This window comes from Artibeus jamaicensis, unplaced genomic scaffold (assembly GCF_021234435.1).
Source record: "Artibeus jamaicensis isolate MK-2021 breed Jamaican fruit bat unplaced genomic scaffold, CSHL_Jam_final contig_264, whole genome shotgun sequence".
NCBI classification, from domain to species: Eukaryota; Metazoa; Chordata; class Mammalia; order Chiroptera; family Phyllostomidae; genus Artibeus; species Artibeus jamaicensis.
This window is the reverse complement of record NW_026521576.1, coordinates 4,465,261-4,472,513: the sequence shown is the minus strand read 5'-3', so window position 1 is coordinate 4,472,513 and position 7,253 is coordinate 4,465,261. Positions and strand designations below refer to the sequence as shown.

Below are 7,253 nucleotides of genomic sequence, written 5' to 3'. Positions count from 1 at the left end.
CTTTCTGAGGATTCCTCCTTTCCTTTCATTTGGGGTTTGTTTGTTTGTCTTCCCATTGTTTGTGAGACTCTTCTTGTTAGCCTCAGCTTCTTAGATTAATCTGTTTTGAAACCCTGGGTTTATGGCGTGAACTTTTGTGGTGGAATGCCTGTGAATTTCAGTGGTGCAGTCTCTTTCAGTTATTCTGTCGTTCTCTGCTTCCACCTACTCAAATATGAAGCAACTTTTGGCTTCTCTCCTACGACAATGTACAATTTGTCTCTCTGTGTCTACTATTGGGAGGCCTCTTCTATGGGTCCAGCTCTGGTCTTTTCATATTTTCAAGTTGATTGTGACTCTTGTGGGTAAAAGAAAGAAATGACAAGAAAAGAAATAAAGGGAAGAAAGAAAAAAATGGTAGGGGAATGGAAGAAAGAGCAATAAATTTAGAAAGAAAAGAAAAAGAAATAAAACAGAAAATCCGGGAAAAGAGGACAAAAGTATGGAAAGATGAAACACTAATAAAATTTAAAATTAATAACAGATTACCTTAAAAAAGCAAAAAGATAAAGAAAAGGAATGGAGTAGGAAGAAAGTTAAAAAAAAGAAAGAATAAAAATAAAGTAAAGTAAAAAAAAACCAAGAAAGAAAAAACGCACAAACAAAAATAATGTCTCAAAAACAACATCAGAACAGGACATGTCACTTGTTGGCTTGAAACTAGCTGAACCGGTTTTTCTGGTTGCAGTTGGCTGAGGGTCGATTGTTGTGATATTTTCAGCCAGCCCCTCTCAGGATCCAGACACTTGGCGCCTCTCCACAGCTCCCTACAATGTGGAACTAGGACTTCCTCACAGTGCTCCCCTCCCAGGGGTTACTGCCATAGGCTGGTTTGCTGTGTTTGCAGGCACCTGCACTGGCCTAGTTGCCTGGTTCCCTCGGGATTGAGCACAGACCTGCCCCCGTTCAGTTGGGAAGCCCCAGGCCATCTGCCCAATCCTGGGCTCGCTGCCAAGCTGGGTGTGAAACAGACCAGGCTGCCATGTCTACTGGATTCAGAGCCCCAGGCTGCACCTCTGAGTTCTCCTGGGCTGGCAACCACAGAGTCCTTGGTTGGGGCCCCTTGTCCTCCACACCGTCTCCACAAACTCTATCAAACAAGTCTCTCCTGGCACCCCACCTTGCTTGGCCAGAAAGGGAGGGGGTTGAGGGTCTCAGCTCTTTCCCCAGGACCCCTTAGTGCCAGGGGCTTCCAGATAGTCTGAGGGGGGTGGACTGGAAGCTGGGAGCCGATCTGAGGACTGAGCGCCAACCTAGAAACTCTGTGCGCACGTCATGGCACGCTGCGTGGTATGTATCCCTTCTGCTCCTGTGTTTGTCTGGGTCCCCTGGCCAACCTCTGCCAAAAAAAAAACCTAGGGATGGAGCAGCACCATGCTGGGTTTTGGACCCAGAACTGTGTGCAGGCTGAAATCTCCTCTGCTCCCCTCTGATTGGGTCTCTTGGCAGGTCCGGGCCCCAAAATCCTAGGGAGGGTGCTTTCTGGGCGCTGAAGGTTGGCCTAGGCACCCTCAGGCTCTTGCCCAGATACACTGCGTGTGGAGCAACTAGTTCCCCAAATTGTGTGCAGGCTGAAATTCCTTCCACACCTCTTTGCCTGGGCCACTTAGCCTGCCCGGCAGAAAAATCCCAGGGAGGGAGCCGTCTGGGCACTGAATGCTGTCCCAGGCATCGTTAAGCACTCTCCCAAGCAAAGTTCCCACCAGGCGCCAGACCTCCGACCTATGCACAAGCTCAAATCACCTCTGCTCCCCTCTGTTTGGGCCACTTAGCAGGCCCCCGGCCCAAAAATCCCAGGGAGGGAGCCGTCTGGGCGCTGAAGGCTGTCCCATGCGCAGTTGGGCTCTCGCCACAGGGCACTGGTTCCCATATTCTGCACCGGCTGTTTCTCTTTGCTCTGTCCCAGAGACTACGGTACCGCTGCTGTCTCCCTACCATCTGGTTCCTCTGTGACCAATGAGGTTTCTGGTCTCTTATTTTCATATATGTTTGGCAACTGCTGGCTTGCTGGTTTCACCTCCTCCGATCGGACAGGTTTCTCTCTCTTTTGTAGTAGGAACTGGTATCTTCTCTGTCCTAGTCCACCGCCATCTTGAAAGCCTCCTAAAACTTGTTTTTAAAAGCATCAGGAGTTGTCAAGGCAGAGAAGACTATTTGAAAAAGGGGGAAAAAAGTTTGCTGCCTTTTTGACACTAGGACTGAAAGAAGAGGAGAAAGAAAAGGAAAGATGTTAGAGCCCCAGGCTTCATCTTTCCAAAAAATAATAACAGTCATCAGCAGAGGATAGGCCAGGAGAGAAGAAAAGAATTTTATTTATTTATTTTTAAAAAATTTTATGTACTTATTTTTTTCCGAGAGGGGGAGGGAGGGAGAAAGAGAGGGAGCAAAACATCAATGTGTGGTTGCCTCCTGTGCACCCCCTACTGGGGATCCAGCCTGCAACCCAGGCATGTGCCCTAGACTAGAAATCAAACCAGTAATCCATTGATTGCTAGGCCAGCAATCAACCACAGAGTCACACCATCCAGGGCGAAAAGCACTTCCTTTTATAAAAATATACTTTATTGATTATGCTATTATAGTTGTCTCATCCCCCCCCTTATTCCCCTCCACCCTGCACACCCTCTCCCACCCACATACACCCCCCCCGCTTTAATTCATGTCCATGTGTCTTAAGTTCTTTAGCTTTTACATTTCCCATATTATTCTTGTCCTCCCCTTGTCTATTTTCTACCTACCATCTATGCTACTTATTCTCTGTACCTTTTCCCCTCTCTACTCCTCCCACTCCCCTGTTGCTAACCCTCCATGTGATCTTCGTTTCAGTGGTAATGTTCCTGTTCTAGTTGTTTCCTTAGTCTGTTTTTGTTTTAGGTGTGGTTGTTAATAATTGTGAGTTTGCTGTACATGTTTTTTATCTCCTTTTTCTTAGATAAGTCCCTTTAACATTTCATAAAATAAGGGCTCAGTGATAATGAACTCCTTGAACTTGACCTTATCTGTGAAGCACTTTATCTGCCCTTCCATTCTAAACAAAATCTTTGCTGCATAGAGCAATCTTGGGTGTAGGTCCTTGTCTTTGGAATACTTCTTTCCAGCCCCTTCTTGCCTATAAGGTCTCTTTTGAGAAATCAGCTGACAGTCTGAGGGGAACTCCTTTGTAGGTGACTATCCCCTTATCTCTTGCTGCTTCTAGAATTCTCTCCTTCATTTTAATCTTGGGTAATGTAATTTTGATGTGCCTTAGTGTGTTCCTCCTTGGGTCCAACTTCTTTGAGATTCTCTGAGCTTCCTGGACTTCCTGGAGGTCTTAGTTTTGTGTGTGTGTGTGTGTGTGTGTGTGTGTGTGTGTGTGTGCCAGATTGGGGAAGTTCTCCTTCATTTGTTTTTTCAAATAAGTTTCGATTTCTTGCTATTCCTCTTCCCCTTTGGTACGCCTATAATTCAGATGATGGAATGTTTAAATATGTCCCGGAGGTTCCTAAGCCTCTCCTCATTATTTTGAATTCTTGTTTCTTCATTCTGCTCTGGTTGAATGTTTCTTTCTTCCTTTTGATCTAAACCTTTTATTTGAGTCCCAGTTTCCTTCCTGTAGTAGACCACTCTGCCTGATTTTAGAAATTGTATCTCTACCCCTTGTGGCTAAGGGTAAGAGACAACCTTTGGAGTGCCATCCACAGGAGACAAAGCCTGTATCTGGTAGCAAATGCTGCCTCAGTTCCTCTCCCTGCTCCCAAAGCTTGGTCGGAAGTCAATGATGGGTAAGACCTCTCACAGCTGGGGGCAACCTAAGCCAGACTCGATCACTTGGGACGCCTTCATGGAAGGACTGGGGGGGAGGCTGCAACAAAGAGCAATGGACTCTCACCACTCCCCCCCACACAAACCCTGAGTCCCCCTGTTCTCTGGGAGAAGTGCTTCCTGGCTATAATCCCCTTAAGCCTGAATACCTGATGGGGAGAGTTGCAGCTCCTTTCCTTGCTAGAGCTGTCCTGGGGAAAAATCTGGCATCACAAAGACTTGCTGATAAACCTGTGAAATCTGCTCTGCTAAGAGTGCTTTCATTCATATGATAAGGGTCTGAGAGGAAATGAGTATGTCTCCCAAAGTTTCTGCAACTCTCTTCCTGACAGACACTGACTCAGACTCTGAAGCCCTCAGATTTCTTTGTAATGTTATCTACTGTTTGATCCTTGCCATCCAGTATTCCTGTGTATTACAATCCAATAAAAGGCTATGGAAGAGGGCGCTCGGGGCCTTTTTCTCCTCGGAGAAACTGGCCACTGCTGGCCTTTGTCTCCCCTGAGAAACTGGCCACAGCCCATTCCTCCTCCTCAAACAGATCCAGCATGTCTTGGCCATATTCTTATTCGTTCACGTGTGTCTGTGGTACGGGGTGGGGGACTCACGGAGAGGTTGCCCCCACACCTTCCCATCACTATTTGTTCTCTGTGCATTTCCATTCATTTCACTTAGTGTAGCCTTTATTTGTTCATCTAATTTGTGACAAAATTCAACCAATTCTCTGAGCATTCTGATCACTAGTGTTTTGAACGGTGTATCCGATAGGTGGGCTATCTCTTGGTCATTTAATTGTATTATTTCTGGAGCTTTGATGTTCTTCCTTTTTAGCTTTTTTTTTTTTTTGCCTTATGGTGCCTGTTATCTAGTTAGGGGCGGAGCCTTAGGTGTTCACCAGGGTGGGGCAACCCAGTAGCTGGGTTGTGACACTGTGTGGGGGGAGAGGTCAGAGAGGGAACAGTGGCACTTGCTTCGCTCTCTGCCAGATTTCAGTCACTTCCCCCACTTCCCATAAGCAAATTGGGCCCTTTTGGTGCTGATTCCCAGGTGGGTGGGTTTATGTAAGTTCTAGGACCCTGATGGTATCTCCAATGAACTCTTGTATGAGGCTGGGAGTCTCTCTTGGCACCTCAAGCCCCACAGGTATTTTCAGTCAGTGTTTTGAGGCTTTATTTCCCAGTGCTAGGACCCTGGCTTGTGCCATCTGTCACGCTCCCCAGTTATCTGCACAGGAATGTGGGACTGCTGCCTGGTTAGCCAGATGCCTTGCGCACGGTGCCCAGCTTCTCAATCACCACCCAGCTGAGTCTGCCCATTGCCACCCCATGCTCGTGGTCTGCCAGCTGCTGCCTGGATGCCCAGGGTCAGCCTGGTGCCATCTTGTGCACCCAGGATGCCTTGCATGCCCGTGTCACCACTTCCTGTGCCTCAACCTCTCTCCTCTGGGCTGCCTGACTATGCCCTGCCTACCAGTCTGGATGAATGTGTCTATTGCAGCTCTTTGGCTGTCCAACTTCCATACAGTTCAATTTTCTGTCAGTTCTGGTGTTATTTTGTTTCTAAATTTTTGTTGTCCTTATTTTGGTTGGGCAAGGAGGCAGTGGGTCTATCTACACCTCCATCTTGGCTGAAGTGGGAAGCACCTTGCCCCAAATTATTCTTTTTTCCTCTGATTTTCCTGGCAGAGCCCTGCACTTTGGAGACCTCTCTCTTCCCCTGCCACCTTGCCCCACCTCCTCCTCTGCCCCAACCATAGCCCCTCCTAGTCTCAGCAAGGCTGTGCACAGAACTGGCAGGTACAACTGGATGGAGATGGAGCAAAAGCCCACTGAGCCAGCTGCAAACTTGGAGTAAAGAGTGGGAAGTAGGGAGGGGAAAAGGGGAGAGGGGAGAGGGGAGGGTGGCAGCGGCAACCAGAACACCCCAGACTGCACTGTGTCAAGTCAGGCAGACCATGAACACCTTCCGCCTTCATGGTGTGGTTCCTTGGGCAGCGCTCAGGGTGCCTGAAGAGAACATGAAGATGTACAATTTGGAGATCAGCAAATACCTGGGAGCACGTGGAAACTGGTCAGAGGTGAAAAAGCACCAGTTCAAGGATGAGGCCAGCGACTGTGAATGCTGCGTTTGAAGGAGCACCCAGATTATAAATACGGCCTGGAAGAAAACTTGAATGCTCACAAAGAAGGATAAGTACAAGCCACTCAGGGGCTACTACTCCTGGCAACAACAGCATGGCCAGCGGGGTCTACCTGGGTGCCAGCCTCAGCAACAGCATGATGAGCCAGTGCATGGGAAGCTACTGGCACAGGAACGGCAGGAGCAAGGGCAGTTATAGCATAATGCAGGACCATCTGGACTACTCCAGTACCTAGGCCCCAGCATGCTTGGTGCCCACAGTGCAGATACAGCCCATGTGCTGTTAGACTTGAGCGCCCTGCAGCTACAACCCCATGAGCAGCTCATGGACCTACAGGAACAGCTCACCCACTTATTGCATGTCCTATTCACTGCAGGGCACTCCTGGCATGGTGCTTGGCTCCATGGTCTCAGTGTCAAGTCCAAAGCCAGCTCCAGTCCTACTGTGGTTACCTCTTCCTTATACTCAAGGGTGCCCTGCCAGGCCAGGACCTCCTCAGGAACATGATCAGCCTGTACCTCCCTGATGCTAAGGTGTGGGAGCCCAACACCCCCAGCAGACTTCACATGTCCTAGCACTACCAGATGGGCATAGCCAGCCATTAAAGGCACACTGCCCTTCTCACCCATATGAAGGCCAGACAGGGAACTGGAGAGAAATGTGAGGAGAATAAGAAACAACATGGAGAAACCCTGGTATTCTCAGAACAAACAAAAATGCCATCAGCCACAGCAAATGACATCTGTCTGCAAAAGTAAACACCAATCCCATCTACACTGACAAAAAAGCTATGATGCTTAGAAGAAAACCTTTATCCTAGATCAATAACATTCAAAGTTAATCTTTAAGCAATGAAGAAAATGTTTTAATACTTGCAAGCAATTTTTGTACAGTATCTATTGAGATATATGTGGCAAAGTGCCTATTGATTATAAGATGAAGAATATGCCAATGTTTTTCAAGAAAGAGTTTCTTGCTGAATTTTGATTCTGCAGCTGAAATTTAGGATAGTTGCAGACATGGAAAGAATAAAATTACTAACATCTGGACATTTAATTGTTTAAAAATTGTACAAAAGGGAAAAAAACTAGAATAAGTACAAGTAAAACTATCTCTGTGGGCTTTAAAGGGGCAGATTTTTAGATTGTACTAATTTTTTTAACTTACTGTTAAAAGCAGGTTGACATCATTGGTAGCTTGTAATAGCTTCCCCCCACCCAAATTTCCACTCTGTTCAAATAAAAAAATGAAATTACTCTGTTTAAAATATTTT

The 7,253-nt window shown here is 47.1% G+C and overlaps 1 pseudogene; it reads left to right on the top strand.

Moving 5' to 3' along the window:
* Positions 1 to 5,798: 5,798 nt before the first annotated feature.
* On the top strand, positions 5,799 to 6,585 carry LOC119054450 (transcription factor SOX-2-like; annotated as a pseudogene).
* Positions 6,586 to 7,253: the final 668 nt, after the last annotated feature.